Below are 19584 nucleotides of genomic sequence, written 5' to 3'. Positions count from 1 at the left end.
CATTCTCTGTCGTGTTATTGTCTTGTTGGTACTTTGTGCAATCTTTGTTTTTCCTAATTACCTCATAAATTTGGTTCGGCGATGATTTTGTGAAGGATTGTAGCTTTTGCGGTGAAATTGTCTCCCACTCCTCCCATATCGCACTTTTCAGCTCACATACGGTCTGAAATTACCTTCCGTTGCGATAAATACGCCTAGCAAGTACTCCACAGAGGTTTCCGCAGGGTTCATACTCGAGCTACGTGTACGCTCGGGTAAGAAAAGGGCAAGACATAGATATCTTTATCTACAAACTACTTCTTTGGTGAGGGCAGAAACATGCACAGATGCATTATCTTGTTGAAAAATTACAGTCTCGTTCCCTAGGTACTCATAGTCTGCCAAAATCGTAACACTTCCATCACCGCTACGAGGGTAGCCGCGCGGTCTATAGCCCCTTGCCACGGTATGCGCTGCTCCCTCCGTCGGAGGTTAGATTCCTCCCTCGGGCATGGATGTATGTGTGTGTGTGTGTTTTCCTTAGCGTAAGTTAGTTTAAGTTAGATTAAGTAGTGTGTAAGCCTAGGGACCGATGACCTCAGCAGTTAGGTGCAATAGGAACTTATCACAAACTTCCAGGAAATTACTTCCCATCACCAAAATTTCTGCGTACTCTTACCTAGTGATACGTTCTCCTATCATGCCAATATCACAGAAGTCCATCCGTTCTATCTAAATTAAACTTCCCATTCTGAAGTCCATTACACATCCTTTTCAGCAAACTCCTATCAAACACGATTATGATCTGGTGTTAGAGCAGATTTCTGTAGTCGTTTATTGAATGCAAGATAGTTGCCGCTTGACAAAATTTGTCTCTCAAGTCTGGCACTTACTGGCAACTGTAAATCAGAAACATGTTGAGAAGAATAATGTCTCAGATAATTTTCTACTTTGCCCATAATTAGTCTAACGAAATTTTCAGCCACTATACTTCAATGGTTGAACATTTTGCCGATTTGACAATTAGAGGACCCCATTTCCTTGTACTTATCGATTTTTGCTCTTTCGTATCATGATGTTTCCCACATGCCAATGCCTCAATCGTAGTTTACGTACGCAACATGTATCGTCACTAATGGTGTCTTGTTTCCTATCTGCAGTAAAAACACGTACGGGCACACTAACACCCCACAGAGTCGACTGTCGTTATATATACGCTGAAGACCTAAAAAAACTGGTACAGCTACCTAATATCGTGTAAGGCGCCAGCGAGCATGAAGAAGTGCCGCAACAGGACGTGGCATGGACTCGAGTAATGTCTGAAGTAGTGCTGGAGGGAATTGACACCATGAATCCTGCAGGGCTGTCCGTAAATAGGTAAGATTTCGAAGGGTGGAGATATATTGTGAACAGCGCGTTGCAAGCCAACTCAGATATGCTCAATTGTCCTGCTGGAACTGCGCAGGTCCGTCGGAACGCCCAAAGGACCTGAATGGATGCAGGTGATTAGACAGGATGATTATGTACGTGTCACCTGTCAGAGTCGTATTTACACATATCAGAGGTCCCGTATCACATCACCTGCACAAGCACCACACAATTACAGAGCCTCCACCAGCTTTAACAGTCCCCTGTTAACATGCAGCGTCAATGGAATCATAAGGTTTTCTTCATACACGTCCATCCGCTCGTACAACTTGAATCGAGACTCGTCCGACCAGGCAACATGTTTCCAGTCATCAACAGCCAAATGGGCCGTCGACTCCGAAAGCCCATATCGATGACGTGTCGGTAAGTGCTTCGCACGTCGACACATGTTGGTGCCCCAGCGTTGAAATCTGCAGCAATTTGCTGAAGGGTTTCACTTCCGTCACATTGAACGATTGTCTTCAGTCGTCGTTCGCCCCACTATTGCATGATCTTTGTCGGGGCGTAGCGATGTCGGAGACTCCTGATATTGACGGTACACTCGTGAAGTGCTGGTACGGGAAAATCCCCACTTTATCGCTACCTCGGAGATGCTGCGTCCCACCGCTCGTCCTCCGACTATAACACCACGTTCAAACTTACTTAAATCTTGATAAACAGCCAGTGTAGCAGCAGTAACCGATCTATGTACATGGCTCTGTATTTGAATACGCATGCCTGTATCAGTTGGCAACGGCCTTGCCGCAGTGGATACACCGGTTCCCGTGAGATCACAGAAGTTAAGCACTGTCAGGCGTAGTCGGCACTTGGATGGGTGACCATCCAGGCCGCCATGCGCTGTTGCCATTTTTCGGGGTGCACTCAGCCTCGTGATGCCAATTGAGGAGCTACTCGACCGAATAGTAGCGGCTTCGGTCAAGAATACCATCCTAACGGCAGGGAGAGTGGTGTGCTGACCCCACGCTCCTCCTGTCCGTATCCTCCACGGAGGATGACACGGCGGTCGGATGGTCCCGGTAGGCCACTCGTGGCCTGACGACGGAGTGCTTTATGGTGCTTTATGCCTACATCGGTTTCTTTGGCACTTCAGTGTAGTTCCACTCTCTACCACCTGAATCGTTGATGTCTTCCTATATACTGTCCTTTTTCTTTTGGTCATCAGTCTAGTGACTGGTTTGATGCGGCCGGCCACGAATTTCTTTCCTGTGCTCACCTCTTCATCTCAGAGTAGCACTTGCAACCTACGTCCTCAATTATTTGCTTGACGTATTCCAATCTCGGTCTCTACAGTTTTTGTCCTCTACAGCTCCCTCTAGTACCATGGAAGTCATTCCCTCGTGTCTTAGCAGATGTCCTATCATTCTGTCCCTTCTCCTTATCAGTGTTTTCCACATATTCCTTTCCTCTCCGATTCTGCGTAGAACCTCCTCATTCCTTACCTTATCAGTCCACCTAATTTTCAACATTCGTCTATAGCACCACATCTCAAATGCTTCGATTCTCTTCTGTTTCGGTTTTCCCACAGTCCATCTTTCACTACCATACAATGCTGTACTCCAGACGTACATCCTCAGAAATTTCTTCCTCAAATTAAGGCCGGTGTTTGATATTAGTAAAAAAAATGGTTCAAATGGCTCTGAGCACTATGGGACTTAACATCTATGGTCACCAGTCCCCTAGAACTTAGAACTACTTAAACCTAACTAACCTAAGGACAGCACACAACACCCAGCCATCACGAGGCAGAGAAAATCCCTGACCCCGCCGGGAATCGAACCCGGGAACCCGGGCGATGGAAGCGAGAACGCTACCGCACGACCACGAGATGCGGGCTGATATTAGTAGACTTCTCTTGGCCAGAAATGCCTTTTTTGCCATAGCGAGTCTGCTTTTGATGTCCTCCTTGCTCCGTCCGTCATTGGTTATTTTACTGCCTAGGTAGGAGAATTCCTTAACTTCATTGACTTCGTGACCATCAATCCCGATGTTAAGTTTCTCGCTGTTCTCATTTCTACTACTTCTCATTACCTTCGCCGGCCGGAGTGGCCGAGCGGTTCTAGGTGCTTCAGTCTGGAACCGCGCGGCCGCTACGTCGCAGATTCGAATCCTGCCTCGGGCATGGATGTATGTGATGTCCTTAGGTTAGTTAGGTTTAAGTAGTTCTAAGGGACTGATGACCTTAGAAGTTAAGTCCCATAGTGCTCAGAGCCATTTGAGCCATTTGAACTTATTACCTTCGTCTTTCTCCGATTTACTCTCAAACCATACTGTGTACTCATTAGACTGTTCATTCCGTTCAGCAGATCATTTAATTCTTCTTCACTTTCACTCAGAATAGCAATGTCATCAGCAATGTCATCAGCGATCAATCATTGATATCCTTTCACCTTGTATTTTAATTCCACTCCTGAACCTTTCTTTTATTTCCATCATTGCTTCCTCGATGTACAGATTGAAGAGTAGGGGCGGAAGGCTACAGCCTTGTCTTACACCCTTCTTAATACGAGCACTTCGTTCTTGATCGTCCACTCTTATTATTCCCTCTTGGTTGTTGTACATATTGTATATGACCCGTCTCTCCCTACAGCTTACCCCTACTTTTTTCAGAATCTCGAACAGCTTGCACCATTTTATATTGTCGAACGCGTTTTCCAGGTCGACAAAACCTATGAAAGTGTATTGATTTTTCTTTAGCCTTGCTTCCATTATTAGCCGTAACGTCAGAATTGCCTCTCCCGTCCCTTTACTTTTCCTAAAGCCAAACTCATCGTCACCTAGCGCATTCTCAATTTGATATCCTACTGATATCGAATGCGATACCATTTGACTGCATTTGTCGATACATTCGATCTCAAACTACTGAACATACACTCTGCACAACTACTCCAACAGACGTTTCTCCTACAAATATCGAGCCTTTCATACGGTTTCCACTACTGTAGTGGCCTTTAAGCAGATGCGCCCTAGACATTGCGGCAGAGGAAGAAAAACGCACAGACTGTGCGAGAGGAAGGAACTGGGCCAGGCACATTTCGGAGGCGACCGGTGGCGCGGTGCAGTACCGCCCCGGGGCGCTGCACATCCGGCCGGCCGCGATGCCTTATTCAGCGCCCGCTTCCAGGTAAACAAGGAGCGGCCGCCCGGGTGCGCCGTTTTACGGTCATTGCGCGCGTCTGCGAGATAAGCCCGCGTGCGCGCCTAATAATGCATGAGCCGACGCCCAATATCGGCCGCTATCTGCCTGCAGATCTCCGTAATAAAGATATACAGCGGGCCAGGGCGGAGAGGCGCTAGGAGCCCTCTGCGGCTGGCACTCACTCACACCACTGAGCCACCCCGCCCTACTCCGAGTCACGACCTCCCTTGTCCTGAAAAAACTCTCCTGTGGCAAGAGCGCCAGCCCGGCCATCTGCGCTCCGCCGCATATTGGCGCCCTAGGCGAGCCCGTCGCCCGCTATCAGTTCCCTGTTTTTGCTGCACAACGTCGCCACTGATTAGACCAAGTTGGGCTGCGTTACGGCCCTTAGGACTCTAGCATCCTCCCTTGGGAAGCAGCCTGGCAGCGCAGCCCGGCAGAAGCACCTGCTACTGCCTTTGACTTGTGAGTTCGCGTTAAAGTACAGGGACAGCACACGACAGCAACGCCACACAGTGCAGCTTACCTTTGATACGTCCTATGTACCGGAACTTCTCGCATTTTTTTTTAAACTCTTGACTTACTAGAAACACGAAATACGGTTTCTTTAAGGATCTCATCTGCAAACTTTGAAGGACAGTAGTTCTCAAACAGACGGCCTTGTTTTCTGTTACCATTTATGAGTTTTGTAAGGGGATTTGTACATTTTAGCCCTGCGGGATTAGCCGAGCGGTCTCAGGCGCTGCAGTCATGGACTGTGCGGCTGGTCCCGGCGGAGGTTCGAGTCCTCCCTCGGGCATGGGTGTGTGTGTTTGTCCTTAGGATAATTTAGGCTAAGTAGTGTGTAAGCTTAGGGGCTGATGACCTTGGCAGTTAAGTCCCATAAAATTTCACACACGTTTGAACTTTTTTTTGTACATTTTAACAAATTTCTTCGTTAGTAGCTGTGGTAAATTGGTAATGGAATGCAGACCATCGTAGCGAACTCACTGATAGTTTCAGTTTAGGCTATGCCCTGTGTTTAAGTCTTTAGTGTGTACCAGTTCCTCAGTCATTGCCACACAGTTATACACGCGGTGACAAAAGTCATGGTATACCTGCTTTTTCCCGGAGTAGTGGGGCAACTCGACGTGGCATGGTCTCAAAAGCCGTTGGAAGTACCCTCCAGAAGTATTGTGCCATGCTGCCTCTATAACCGTCCGTAACTGCAAAAGCGTTGCCGGTGCAGGAGTATGTACACGATATGACTTCTCGATTACGTTCCATAAATGTTGATTGGATACATTTCGTGCTACATGTGTGGCCAAGTCATTCGCTCGAAATATCCAGAATGTTCTTCAAATCAGTCCTGAACAATTCTGGCCCTGTGACATGCTACATAAAACTTCCATCGTTATTTGGGCACATGAAGTCCACGAGTGACTGAAAAAGATTGCAGGACATAGACATTTCCAAACAATGTTCGGTTCAATTGGACCGAAGTCGCAGTCAACTCCATGTAAACACAACCCACATCATTAAGGAGTTTGCACAATGCCTTGTTGACAACTTGGCTCCATGGCTTCGTAGAGTGTGCCCCACACTCGAACCCTGCCAACAGCTCTTTCCAACTGAAATCGGGACTCATATGACCAGATCACGGTTTAAGGAGTTCAGGGTCCAACCGATATACACTCCTGGAAATGGAAAAAAGAACACATTGACACCGGTGTGTCAGACCCACCATACTTGCTCCGGACACTGCGAGAGGGCTGTACAAGCAATGATCACACGCACGGCACAGCGGACACACCAGGAACCGCGGTGTTGGCCGTCGAATGGCGCTAGCTGCGCAGCATTTGTGCACCGCCGCCGTCAGTGTCAGCCAGTTTGCCGTGGCATACGGAGCTCCATCGCAGTCTTTAACACTGGTAGCATGCCGCGACAGCGTGGACGTGAACCGTATGTGCAGTTGACGGACTTTGAGCGAGGGCGTATAGTGGGCATGCGGGAGGCCGGGTGGACGTACCGCCGAATTGCTCAACACGTGGGGCGTGAGGTCTCCACAGTACATCGATGTTGTCGCCAGTGGTCGGCGGAAGGTGCACGTGCCCGTCGACCTGGGACCGGACCGCAGCGACGCACGGATGCACGCCAAGACCGTAGGATCCTACGCAGTGCCGTAGGGGACCGCACCGCCACTTCCCAGCAAATTAGGGACACTGTTGCTCCTGGGGTATCGGCTAGGACCATTCGCAACCGTCTCCATGAAGCTGGGCTACGGTCCCGCACACCGTTAGGCCGTCTTCCGCTCACGCCCCAACATCGTGCAGCCCGCCTCCAGTGGTGTCGCGACAGGCGTGAATGGAGGGACGAATGGAGACGTGTCGTCTTCAGCGATGAGAGTCGCTTCTGCCTTGGTGCCAATGATGGTCGTATGCGTGTGTGGCGCCGTGCAGGTGAGCGCCACAATCAGGACTGCATACGACCGAGGCACACAGGGCCATCGTTCTACCATTCCTAGACCGGAAAGGGAACTTGCTGTTCCAACAGGACAATGCACGTCCGCATGTATCCCGTGCCACCCAACGTGCTCTAGAAGGTGTAAGTCAACTACCCTGGCCAGCAAGATCTCCGGATCTGCCCCCATTGAGCATGTTTGGGACTGGATGAAGCGTCGTCTCACGCGGTCTGCACGTCCAGCACGAACACTGGTCCAACTGAGGCGCCAGGTGGAAATGGCATGGCAAGCCGTTCCACAGGACTACATCCAGCATCTCTACGATCGTCTCCATGGGAGAATAGCAGCCTGCATTGCTGCGAAAGGTGGATATACACTGTAGTAGTGCCGACATTGTGCATGCTCTGTTGCCTGTGTCTATGTGCCTGTGGTTCTGTCAGTGTGATCATGTGATGTATCTGACCCCAGGAATGTGTCAATAAAGTTTCCCCTTCCTGGGACAATGAATTCACGGTGTTCTTATTTCAATTTCCAGGAGTGTACATTCACTAGACTTAGATTTTTTAGTGTTATTTGCAGGTGACTTTCAACAGCAGTAGCGTATTTTCTGAAATGCATGACACACAGCTGTATTAATACTTCTTTATTAGTGCCGGCTTCAGTATTGCACCATCTTCTCGGTGTGTAAAACATTAATATTACTAACATTGACCTATGCGCTGTTTCTATACGCAATAAAAAGGCGTGTTTTTTTTTTTTTTTTAGTGGAAGCCATGTGGTCGTTGTTTCTTAAATTTTACTTACACGTTTTTTTTATGAAGTCAGCACAGCATTCGTATTTTACCTAAAGAGCTCTTTTCCTATTTACCTAAGTTGTAACTGTTATTTATTTCCGAAAACGTTACGGGAGAAAATCAGCGATCACAGTGTAACATTCGAAATTAATTGTGGAACAGTCTAGATCACGAGACACGTTTATTAAAAGTGATTGGTTTTGCACATCACGTGATCATCTTCAAACTTTCAACCTTATTGATCGACAATAGCTGTATTCGGAGCAAGAACCGCTGAGAAGTTGACTATCGTCATTCAACGGTTCCTACTCCACGAACAGCCGTTGTCCATCAGTATGGTTGACCGTCTGCAGATTACCGTATGATGATCGAAACCGGTCCCCTTTTAATACACGTGCCTTGCGCTCTACTCTTTTTCGTAATAAATTCCGTATGCGTTATGACTGTCCATTCGTTGTTAAACTTTCTGGGCTTACCGGTCTCACATGTGTTGACTACCCACGCATTTTTCTTTTCAGCTCTTTTTAACTGAAAATTTTCTGTGTGTTGTGGTAACGGATGAATTTTAAGACTCTGTCATATTGAAATAATTTCGACAGAAGTTGGACGCAACACCATGCTTCCAAATGTTAATTGGAAATTTGTTCAATTTCAAATAATTTAGTAATGCTTCACTAGTTATTTTCTTCTATTTACAAGTGGCTTTCAACAAGTTTTGCTACACTTTATTTTTCTCGACCCTTTTTCTAATGAAAAAAAATTCGGTATCTGTTATAGGACATCGTGAAATATTCCCGCTTCATCTCTTATAGCTTCAAGATGTGTCGATAGGGAGTGGCGATATGCACTACTTGATCCAAAGTATCCGGACACCTGGCTGAAAATAACTAACAATTTTGTGGCGTTCTCCATCGGTAATGCTATAATTCAATATGGTGTTTGCACACCCTTAGTCTTGACGACAGCTTCCTCTCTCGCAGGCATACGTTCAGTCAGGTGCTGGAGGGTTTCTTGGGCAATCGCAGCCGATTCTTCGCAGTGTGCTGCACTGAGGAGAGGTATCGATGAGGGTCGGTGAGCTCTGGCACGAAGTCGGCGTTCCCAAACATCCCAAAGTTGTTGTATAGGAGTCTGTGCAGGTCAGTCTATTACAGGGATGTTATTGTCGTGTAACCACTTCGCCACAGGCAGTGCATTATGAATAGGTGCTTCAGATGGTTCAAATGGCTCTAAGCACTATGGGACTTAACATCTGATGTCATCAGTTCCCTAGACTTAGAACTAATTAAACCTATCTAACCTAAGGACATCACACACATCCATGCCCGAGGCAGGATTCGAACCTGCGACCATAGCAGCAGCGCGGTTCAGGGCTGAAGCGTCTAGAACCGCTCAGCCACAGCGGACGGCCGAATAGGTGTTCGATCGTGTTAAAAGATGCAGTTGCCATCCCGAACTGCTCTTCAACAGTGGGAAGCAAGAAGGTGCTTAAAACATCAATGTAGGCCTTTGCTGTGATAGTGCCTTGCAAAACAACAAGGGGTGCAAGCGCCCTTCATGAAAACACGACTACACCATAACACCACCGCGTCCGAATTTTACTGGCAGATGACGTGCACTGGGCGTCCGTCATACCCACACCCTGCCATCTGACGTACCGTGATTCGTCACTCCGCGAAGTTCTCCCACTGTTAGATCCTCCAATGTCTACCCTCCTTACACCAAGCGAGGAGTCGTTTGGTATTTGCCGGCTTGATGTGTGGCTTATGAGCAGCCGCTCGACCATGAAATCCAAGTTCTATCACCTTCCGCCTAACTGTCACAGTACTTGCAGCGTATTTTGATACAATTTGGAATTCCTGTACGATGGTCTGGACAGATTTCTGCTTATTACACATTACGACCCTCTTCAGTTGTCGGTGGTCTCTGTCTGTAAACAGACGAGGTTGACCTGTACGCTTTTGTCCTGTACGTGTTCCTTCACTCTTCCACTTCACTATCACATCGGAAACAGTGGACCTAGCGATGTTTAGGTGCATGGAAATCTCGCGTACTGACGTATGACACAAGTTACACCGAATCACCTGACCACGTTCGAAGTCCGTCAGTTCCGCGGAGCGCCCCATTCTGCCCTCTCACGATGTTCAGTGACTACTGAGGTCGCTGATATGGAGTAGGTGGCAGAAGGTGGCAGCACAATGCACCTCGTACCAAAATGTTTTTGGGGGTGTCCGCATACTTTTGATCACATATTGTACGTAGCTTTCAAAACGGTGTCTGTAACGGGGATGCGTTTCAGGGAAACAGCTGCTATTGTGTTTCTTTTGATGGAAAACCTGAGGGTCGCTGACATTCATAGGCGCTTGCAGAATGTCTACAGAGACCTGGCAATGAACGAAAGCTCGATAACACATCATCGTAACAATGTCTCGCCAACCAGTCCAATCATCCTCATGTTGGCCGGCCCATACAGCGGTGACTCTTGCAGTATTCGTACAGACACTCTCATTTGAGGTGATCGACGGATCACAAGCAAACACCTCGCTGCTCAATAGGACATCTCTAGTGGTTATTATTTAGCGTATGTGGTTTTCAAGTACAAATGGTTTCATGTTTAAATACATACAGACAGATAAATATAAAATCAACATACATTATAACACATACATAATGTCTCGTCTTATGGACATTCAATTAAGGATAAAGTAGGCATACACAGGTTGTTACAATAAAGTATCTTGTCTTAGATAAGATAAAATTATCATATAGAAATTGTTGCTATTAGGTCATTCAGCAATCACAAATATGGAATCTATAGAGTCTCTTTAAAGTTCTTGTCTAGGTTTTCCATCCACTTGACGGCTGCAGGGGAGGCTGCATAAAGTTCTCGAATGGATCCTTTAAACGCACGTTTAGGGCATTCCTGAAAGATGTGCTGGATCGTTTGCTCTGGATGTCCACAATCGCACTGTGGTGAGTCTCGTATGCCCCATCTACAGAGCTTCTCTCCACTTCTGCCATGACCAGTTCTGAGTTTATTGAGTATAACCCAAGTTCTTCTTGGCAGGTCTGTACCAGGTAGGTTTCCACCAGGTGATATTTCATTGGAGTTCTTGGATAGTCCAGTCTGAGACCATTCATTTTCCCATGAATCCATAGCATCGTAAGACGTGGCCATAAGGTTTTGAGCTGTTCTCCATGGTGTCTTCTAGATCTTAGTCGGGAAAGATTTTGGGCAATATCCTGATGGATTGGCAGGTTGGTATTGGTGGAGATCTTACGCCATTCATTAACTAAGATGTGGTGGGGCTATACTGCAGAGAACAGGAAGCCAAGGTAGTGGGTTGGATTTAATGGTCCCAGTTATGGTTCTCATGGTATTGTTTAGATGAGTATCCACTTTAGACGTGTGGCTGCTGTTAAGCCAAACAGGGCTGCAATATTCCGCAACAGAGTATACCAGCGCTATAGAAGAAATCTTCAGAGTATGTACATCAGCTCCCCAGCTAGTATTGGCGAGCTTTTGAATAATATTATTTCTTGTGCGTATCTTAGCAGCAGTATCTATTAGGTGTGGTTTGAATGTAAGCGATCTATCCAATTTAATACCAAGATATTTTGGGTTTGGGTTATGCTTTAACTTTCTACCAGCAAAGGTAACGTCAAGGGATCGGGTTGTCTGTTGGTTGTTTAAATGAAACACTGTAACTTCTGACTTTATTGGGTTAGGGATTAATCTCCAAGATCCGAAATATTTACCCATTACTTCGAGGTCTTGGTTAAGGGAGTTTTCACACTGCTCAAAACTTCCACGTTGCACAGCCAGGGCCATGTCGTCTGCGTAACAGAACTTCCGCGCATTTGTTGTTGGTATGTCGCTTATGTACACATTGAAAAGTAATGGAGCCAATACAGAACCTTGTGGTAAGCCGTTGTTTGAAACAATGGTTCGACTCTTCTTTCCTTCAAGATGAACTTCAATGGTTCTATTGCTGAGCATATCACTTAGTAATTTGTACAAGGTCTGGCAAGGGATAATCTCAAGTATCTTGCTAAGAAGACCACGCCTCCACGCAGTATCGTATGCAGCGTTTAAATCTACAAATGCAACAGCTGTTTTAAGTTTCCGTTCATAACCGTTCTCGATATGTGTTGTTAAAGCCAGTACTTGGTCGCAACAGTTACGTTGTGGTCGAAAACCAGCCTGCTCGATGGGTATTCTTTCATTCAAAGTCGTCCCAATACGATTATACAAGAGTCTCTCCAAGAGTTTGAAGCCGGTGCTCAGGAGAGAGATTGGTCTAAAATGTTCAGGCTTGTCTGGTGTTTTCCCAGGTTTTAATATTGGCAATACTTAAGATCTTTTGAATATCTTAGGCACTCGGCCTTCTTCAAGGATGTTATTATAGAAGTTCACGAGCCAGTTGATAATATTTTTCTCACTATACTTAATGAATTCTGGGTATAACTCATCTGGCCCAGCTGCCTTCCTAGTTTTGATGTTCTAGATAGCTGTTTTCAGTTCTTCCACTGTCAAAGGTGCTGCTGGATGTGATCTTTCAGTAGCTTGTCTCCACCGTGTTTTCATTAGTTTCTTAATGTTTCTGGCGGTTTCTTTGTCAAGAGGTGCCCTGGACATATTGGCTATACGGCCTGCAATTGCATTGGGAATGATTTTTGCTCTTTCACGGGGATTGTATGCACCAGATCCTCATTTCCTGAGTAGGGCCCACGCTTTTCGACTGGACTTTCTAAAGTCTATACCTTCCACGGTTTTTTTTCCACTTTTCTCAACAAGTTCCTCTGCCACTTCCCTGTCTCCCGATTCTTTAAACTCGTTATAGAGGCGTTCAGTTGTTTCATTCCAGGCAGGTGTATATTCTTTCCTGAAACCGCGTGGTATAGTTTTCTTAGCTGACGCAATAAGAGCTTTACTAAATCGTTCATAGTTGTTAGTGATTGGCTTTATCCATCGTACAGTGGTATCGACACGTTTTGCGTATGACTCCCAATTAGCCTTTTCAAAATTCGATCTTGGTTTTGGAGCTGATTTTATGAGAGGGACTTGTGTTCCAATGTGGACAATGACAGGTCTATGCTGGCTGTGTGGGAAGTTAGTTAATACTTTCCTGCTTGATGGGTAACCTTTATCCTTGTGGTCTCTACTAACAAAGCACAGATCTGGGTTGAAACCGCGTTGCCATCTAGCTGACCAGAAGGTGTGTCTCTCTTTAGCATAATATATTAGTTGCAGGTCTTCAATATCTGCCCACTCAAGTAGGGCTTGACCATTATCGTCGTTTTCACTATAGCCCCATAAACTGTGGTGGCTATTGAAATCGCCCATTAAGAGGGTAGGGTATTTTGTTTCAGGGAGTACTTCTTTTGGCCATTGGATGTTGGGAGGCTTATATACATTGACTATTGTGTGTTGCTTACTAGTGTTTCAATTAAAAATATGTTATTTCTACTGGTAGTGATGACATAATCGTCTACCAGTTTGTGTATGTAAAGGTATGTATCTGCTGGGTCATTCGTCGCCGAATAGAAGACCTCACAGAACAAAGAAGGACCATCTGTGCGGAAATGATTGCTCGTTACGAGGCTGATCTGGACAGTTTTATAGAATATCGTCACAGGTGAAAAGACATATGTTCACCACCTCGAACCGGAGTCAAATCGGCGGGCACTGGAGTGGCGGCACATCATCTCTCCTCCAAAGAAATAAATCAGTTTGGCTTCCTCAGGCGATAAAGGAATAGTGACGACGTTCTGGGACTCTGAACAGGGTACTCCGGCTGATGTCCTCTGTCATGGTGCAACGACCAACTTTGAAATTTACTGTGGTGCACTCAGTGTGTGCGTAGCCACAAAAATGAGAACGAAGTTTTCCATGACAACGCAAGCCCTCACACAAGTCTGGGCACCCGAGAGAATCTCATATAACTTCACTGGACTGTTCTCCCTCATCTACCGTACAGTCCGGATCTCGCACCTTCCGACTTCCATCTGTTTGTCCCAATGAAGGATCCACCGTGCGGGAAGCAGTGAGTGGATAATTGGAAGGTTATTGGTGCAGCAAGACTGTTACCATGCGGGCGTACAGGTCATCCCGACAAGAAAGGGTAAAGCCATCGCATTGAACGGAGATTATGATGGAAAATACGTTTTAGTTACCAAAAGAGTGGTGAATAATATTGTGTATTGGAATCTTGAATGAAACATACCTGCTTTCAGAGGAAAAAAGTATCGTCTTACTTACTGAACGCCTTTCTACTTCAGGTTCTGCAGTTTCTCGTCTTAAGTGAAATTCATAAGAGCTTCTGAGAATATTGCTAATGAAACATATTTTCTGTATGAACTGTCATGTTGTTGTGGCCGACACATTACTACTCCCAACTTCTCTCTATCTACAGTATTTGCCACAACGATTACTGAGATGGGGAACCACTTCTTACATGTAAAATCTGCGCAGTAATGCATACACTGAACGGCAAAAGTGTTTTTCAAAGGCACTTATTGCTTTTCTGTAACTGTATAAATCTGAAGATTTTACATTTAGTTGGCGGTTTTTCATTTGAGAAGTAGTTTTTTCATGCGAGCAATAATAATCTACTTGTGCTATACCGAAATCCGTAGTAGTAAATGAGTATTAACAAGGCTCTGCGTCAAATATTTCAAGCAATTTCGGGATATATTCTGTGTGTCTAAGACAAATACCAGAAATGGAAACAAACATATGATATTACCAGATATTTGAGTGAAAAGTTCTTCACTCTACAATGAGTCATTCCGAAATTAGTCCACTCCCATAGAGAACGTATTTGTCTCGGACTAAGGCCAACGTCACTGCAAGAAATAAGTAAAAGAATAGGCGACTACGGCTTCGCACAAGGTTTACTAGAGCTTCCTTTTTACTTGTAAAGAGAACGCCGTAACTATTAATTTTCTCCCTTTCATTCACAACTGCGCACATTTCTGTGTCCCTGGATTTGTCTGAAAAGAAGTGAGACCCGATGTAGGCCGAGGAAAGCTTCCCATGAAGGGCAACATAACCGGGCATAAAATATCATCGACGTACCGTTGCGCTGTAGGGGTTTATTAGAGCTTCCTTTTTACTTGTAAAGAGAACGCCGTAACTGTTAATTTTCTCCCTTTCATTCACAACTGCGCACATTTCTGTGTCCCTGGATTTGTCTGAAAAGAAGTGAGACCCGATGTAGGCCGAGGAAAGCTTCCCATGAAGGGCAACATAACCGGGCATAAAATATCATCGACGTACCGTTGAGCTGTAGGGGTTTACTAGAGCTTCCTTTTTACTTGTAAAGAGAACGCCGTAACTGTTAATTTTATCTCTTTCATTCACAACTGCGCACATTTCTGTGTCCCTGGATTTGTCTGAAAAGAAGTGAGACCCGATGTAGGCCGAGGAAAGCTTCCCATGAAGGGCAACATAATCGTGCATAAAATATCATCGATGTACCGTTGCGCTGTAGGGGAAAAGCGGATGATAACTAAAGGGGTCCTGCTGTGAAAAGAAACGGCAGCCCAGACCAACCCTGGTTAGCAAGACGTATGGTGGGCTACAGACAGGTTGGTCTCCCACCACTATCTACGGTGTCTCCAGACACGTCTTCGGACTGGAATCTCATTGAATGGAACTGTCTTCAGTGACGAGTCCAGCTTTGATATGAGCCCCTAAAAAAGAATACGTGTCTGCAGGTGTCCCAGACAGTGCTGGGATAGCAACATAACTATCGTACACTGTATGGCCCAACAACCAGGAATAGTTATAGTAGTCGGCTAAGGAGAACACGGATACATATTTGATATGAAATTGATTAAGCAAGTTAATTAACTAATCAATTAATAACCCCCTGATGACATCATTGGTTTCTCAGCTGCTACGTACATCCCTTCATGTTCCCCACACCCACTCCCAACACCACACCACCCGCACCCCACCCTCACCCCTAAAATGGCGAGATATTGAAATTTTAGTGGGAAATTGAAAAAATGGCGAGAAATTTAAATTTATTGGCAGGAATATCAAATATTACTTGTTCCCCTTGAGATTCACAGACTAACTGACCTATTTCACCATAACATGGCCACAGGGCACTGTTGCCCTCACCCAATTCCATTCCCACTCCTCCACTCCACCGCCCCACCCCATCTCACATCCTCCCCTCCTGCCCCCTTCCATCCCCTCAATTATCTGGAAACTGGTGAGAAAAGGACACATTCTGTGCAGGGCTGCTAGATAGGAGGGAAGTAAGTGTAGAAGATTTGATATAATCCATTATGGAGTCGAGGTAGCAGTTGTCGTTATACTGGTTATCACATTTAGCATTCAACCGCGATTTTTATATATATTTTAACAACGCGTTTCGAGAGACAATGCTCTCATCATCAGGTTGTAAAATCTATGTCGCGAAATTAAACGTACTAAAAAGACAAAATACCATCACCAATAGTTGGTGGGTCCATAGAGTAAAAAAGAATTAAAAGTATATTGGACTGTGGGTCCTCGTCTTACATTAAAGTTGTTGACGCAGGTCGATGGCCGTCCCATAGCTACCAAATATGCTGTCGGCTGCGCCGGCTCGGGTGCTGTTGTGGACTAACGTGCCTAGGTGTTGTGCCACAACACCTAGGCACGTTAGTCCACAACAGCACCCGAGCCGGCGCAGCCGACAGCATATTTGGTAGCTATGGGACGGCCATCGACCTGCGTCAACAACTTTAATGTAAGACGAGGACCCACAGTCCAATATACTTTTAATTCTTTTTTACTCTATGGACCCACCAACTATTGGTGATGGTATTTTGTCTTTTTAGTACGTTTAATTTCGCGACATAGATTTTACAACCTGATGATGAGAGCATTGTCTCTCGAAACGCGTTGTTAAAATATATATAAAAATCGCGGTGTAGAAGATTGTTTATTTAAACAATTTATGTTGCTATTTATCAAGAAATATACAGTAACTCCATCCAGTTTCGTTAACAGCTGGTAGATGTAGAGTGGATACTTTCGCTGTTAGTCTAGCGCTGGAAAGTTGCTCCAGCCATTCTAGCCAATAGACCTATATGGGAAGGATGAGTAATAGTGAGAGGACAGCAAGCTATTCTGCACCTAAACATGCTATAATGTTTAAGCCATCTGGTTTCCGAAGTAGTAGTCTTGCGGAGTGCTATGCTCTTAATAATCTAATGCACAATACATATGTCCAACATCTGACATACACCCATCCTGCAAGTTTTCTATCCCACTCATTATAGTGATAGACTTCAAGATGTAAAACTACTTCCCTCTGCAACAAAGAAAAACATAAATTATTTGCGATACATGCAGAATATACTTTCGGGAGCTGTATAGCGTCCAGTGCTGACATTCAATTACGTTTTAGATTTTTGCTATGTTCGCATCAGTCTTATAAAACTCGTCATAAGATGTCACTCATTCTTCATATCCATTTTCACCTGCCGATGGTCATTTTATAGAAGTTTTGTGATCACATCATAATTTCGGAACTGCAACAGGTTTGAACTTAGTACACAGTAGGCATTATACACGTCTGGGAACCCATGTAGAGTTGGGTTACAAAGACTCTTTTTTTCTTTGCTGCGCAAGGTAGTTTTTTCATCACTTTACGGTTTCTTACCATAGGGAGAATATATGTCATGCACTGGAAATATATTTCTTACATTGGAATATTTGCAGCTTTGCTTTAAACGTGACTAATAGGTCGGAAACAGCACAGCTCTAGCATTGTAGCGTGATTAAGTGCAGAACCTCGTAGCTCTTGGAATTTATTTACGTTCCACGATAATTTCTCTCGGACCGATATCTTCTTGGTATGGACACCAAACTCTGGAATAATAATTCATAATTGTTAACAGAAATGATGTGCGTAAAATTTTTCAAACGCCTTTCTAAGTCACTGACAGAGGTTTGTGAGGTACTGAAAACCCTGCGTGTATGTACATTTGCTTGGCAGTTATCCTGTCTACAGAGTTAGTGCAGCATGCTGAGCAATTTTATATGTCAAACACGGATGCTATGCATTTGTCTGTTTCCTCATAAGACTCATTTTCCATTGCTGGCGATTGTTTTGTAGGGCTGAGGCGAGCATAGCAAAATATCTGAAATGTAATCGGATGTCAGCACTGCGTGCTATACTTCTCCAAAACGTATATTCCGAAGGTAACAGAAAGAATGTATGTTTTTCCTTGGTGTATAAGATGTAGAAAGAAGTCTTTTTATCATCTTGATGTCTGCCACCATAGTGAGTGGGATAGAAAACTCACATGACGGTTGTATGTCAGACGTTGGACATGTAGGTCCTGCATTAGTGTATTATGAATGTTGCACTCGGCACGACTAATATTTGGGAAACCATGTGACTAAAACATTACAGTGTGTTTAAGTGGAGATTCATATAGCCTAAGGAGTGCATGCGATTATGTTCTCTGATCATTTCTCTCTTGCAAATACCTTATTGGTAATGACTCCAGACATTAGAACAATACTTGAGGATTGATACCACAACTGATTTTCGTAAAATGCATCAAACTCCGTTCGTATGGACCTCCATAATGCATAAACCACACGTTTCTTCTTAACCGTCTGTTATATCACCAAAGCACTCCCATATCTACTATACACCGTTGAAGAGTGCTAACCATCTCAATGTTGACGCATCTGAAGAGAAATTGTGCACTTGGATGGATGCTGTGTGTAAGACTGGTGCAGAAGAGTCTTCGCTGAACAGCAGATACAGACTCAGCTCTCTCTGTTCCTTCTTGAGAGGTGGAATGCAGTAGTATAGTACTCTCCTACTTCTGGTCAGTTGCAAATTAAATCGATGGTATTGTCACAGGTAGGGTTGGTCAAAGGCAATGTAAAGAGTTCCTTCAATATATAAACTGTTCTATGAATACGAGACTACTCTGTGACTCCAATCTACAAAGAGAAAGGTGGCCAATCGTAATTGTGAATTCCACACTGTGGTCGAAGTGCTAGAAATACGTAGATAACCTAACTGCCTCAGTATAGACCGCTATCTGGTGCTATTTCGTGTATATGTCCAAGAATTATCAATGAACAGATGTACTGCAGAGTCATCTATGTACATTTACAAGAACCAATTCATCGGTTGACGTTGTATTACGGAAAAGCTGCCAAAGTTGCTGAAATGGATCGCAGCATCAGCTATAGCGCTTGTTACAGTACATCGCCCCATATCGACGGTGACTTTTCCTTCCCATCCGTCCACTTGTATGCTGTTGATTACCACAGAGTGATGGACTGGCACCACCTGTTTGAGATGGGTAGAGTCTTGGTGAGGACAAACCTTCTGGGGAAGGCCAGCACCGAAAGGGTGATCGTGTTCACGGCTGCAATATGAGGAATCTAAGGTCTTGGTCTCTTAAAAATGGAATACCAAGACATCTGCTACCCGGTCACTGTGGAAGATGAGATTAAATGCAGAGGTCACCTTCGAACAGCTGTTTGGAAACGGTCCACAATGCCACAAACTCTTCCACTTTCCATACGTTGCGATGTCCTCCACATTTTTGTGAATAAGAAACACTGCTTCTGTCTTTTAGTTCAACCATCGTGTGTGCTGTGTGAGCAGCATAGTTTATGACATGTAATCTTCAGCTTTCTGTGAGAGCCAGTGGATCAAAGCATGTTAACGTCTGTTTAGCACCTGACACAGACCTCGAAGTCATGGTAGAGAGCAAAATGTATGGCTTTGTACACAGCAGTAGTAATACACTTCTTCGATATGTTGCAG

This window comes from Schistocerca nitens, chromosome 5 (genome assembly GCF_023898315.1).
Source record: "Schistocerca nitens isolate TAMUIC-IGC-003100 chromosome 5, iqSchNite1.1, whole genome shotgun sequence".
Taxonomy (NCBI): Eukaryota; Metazoa; Arthropoda; class Insecta; order Orthoptera; family Acrididae; genus Schistocerca; species Schistocerca nitens.
Note: the sequence above shows the minus strand (reverse complement) of the source record.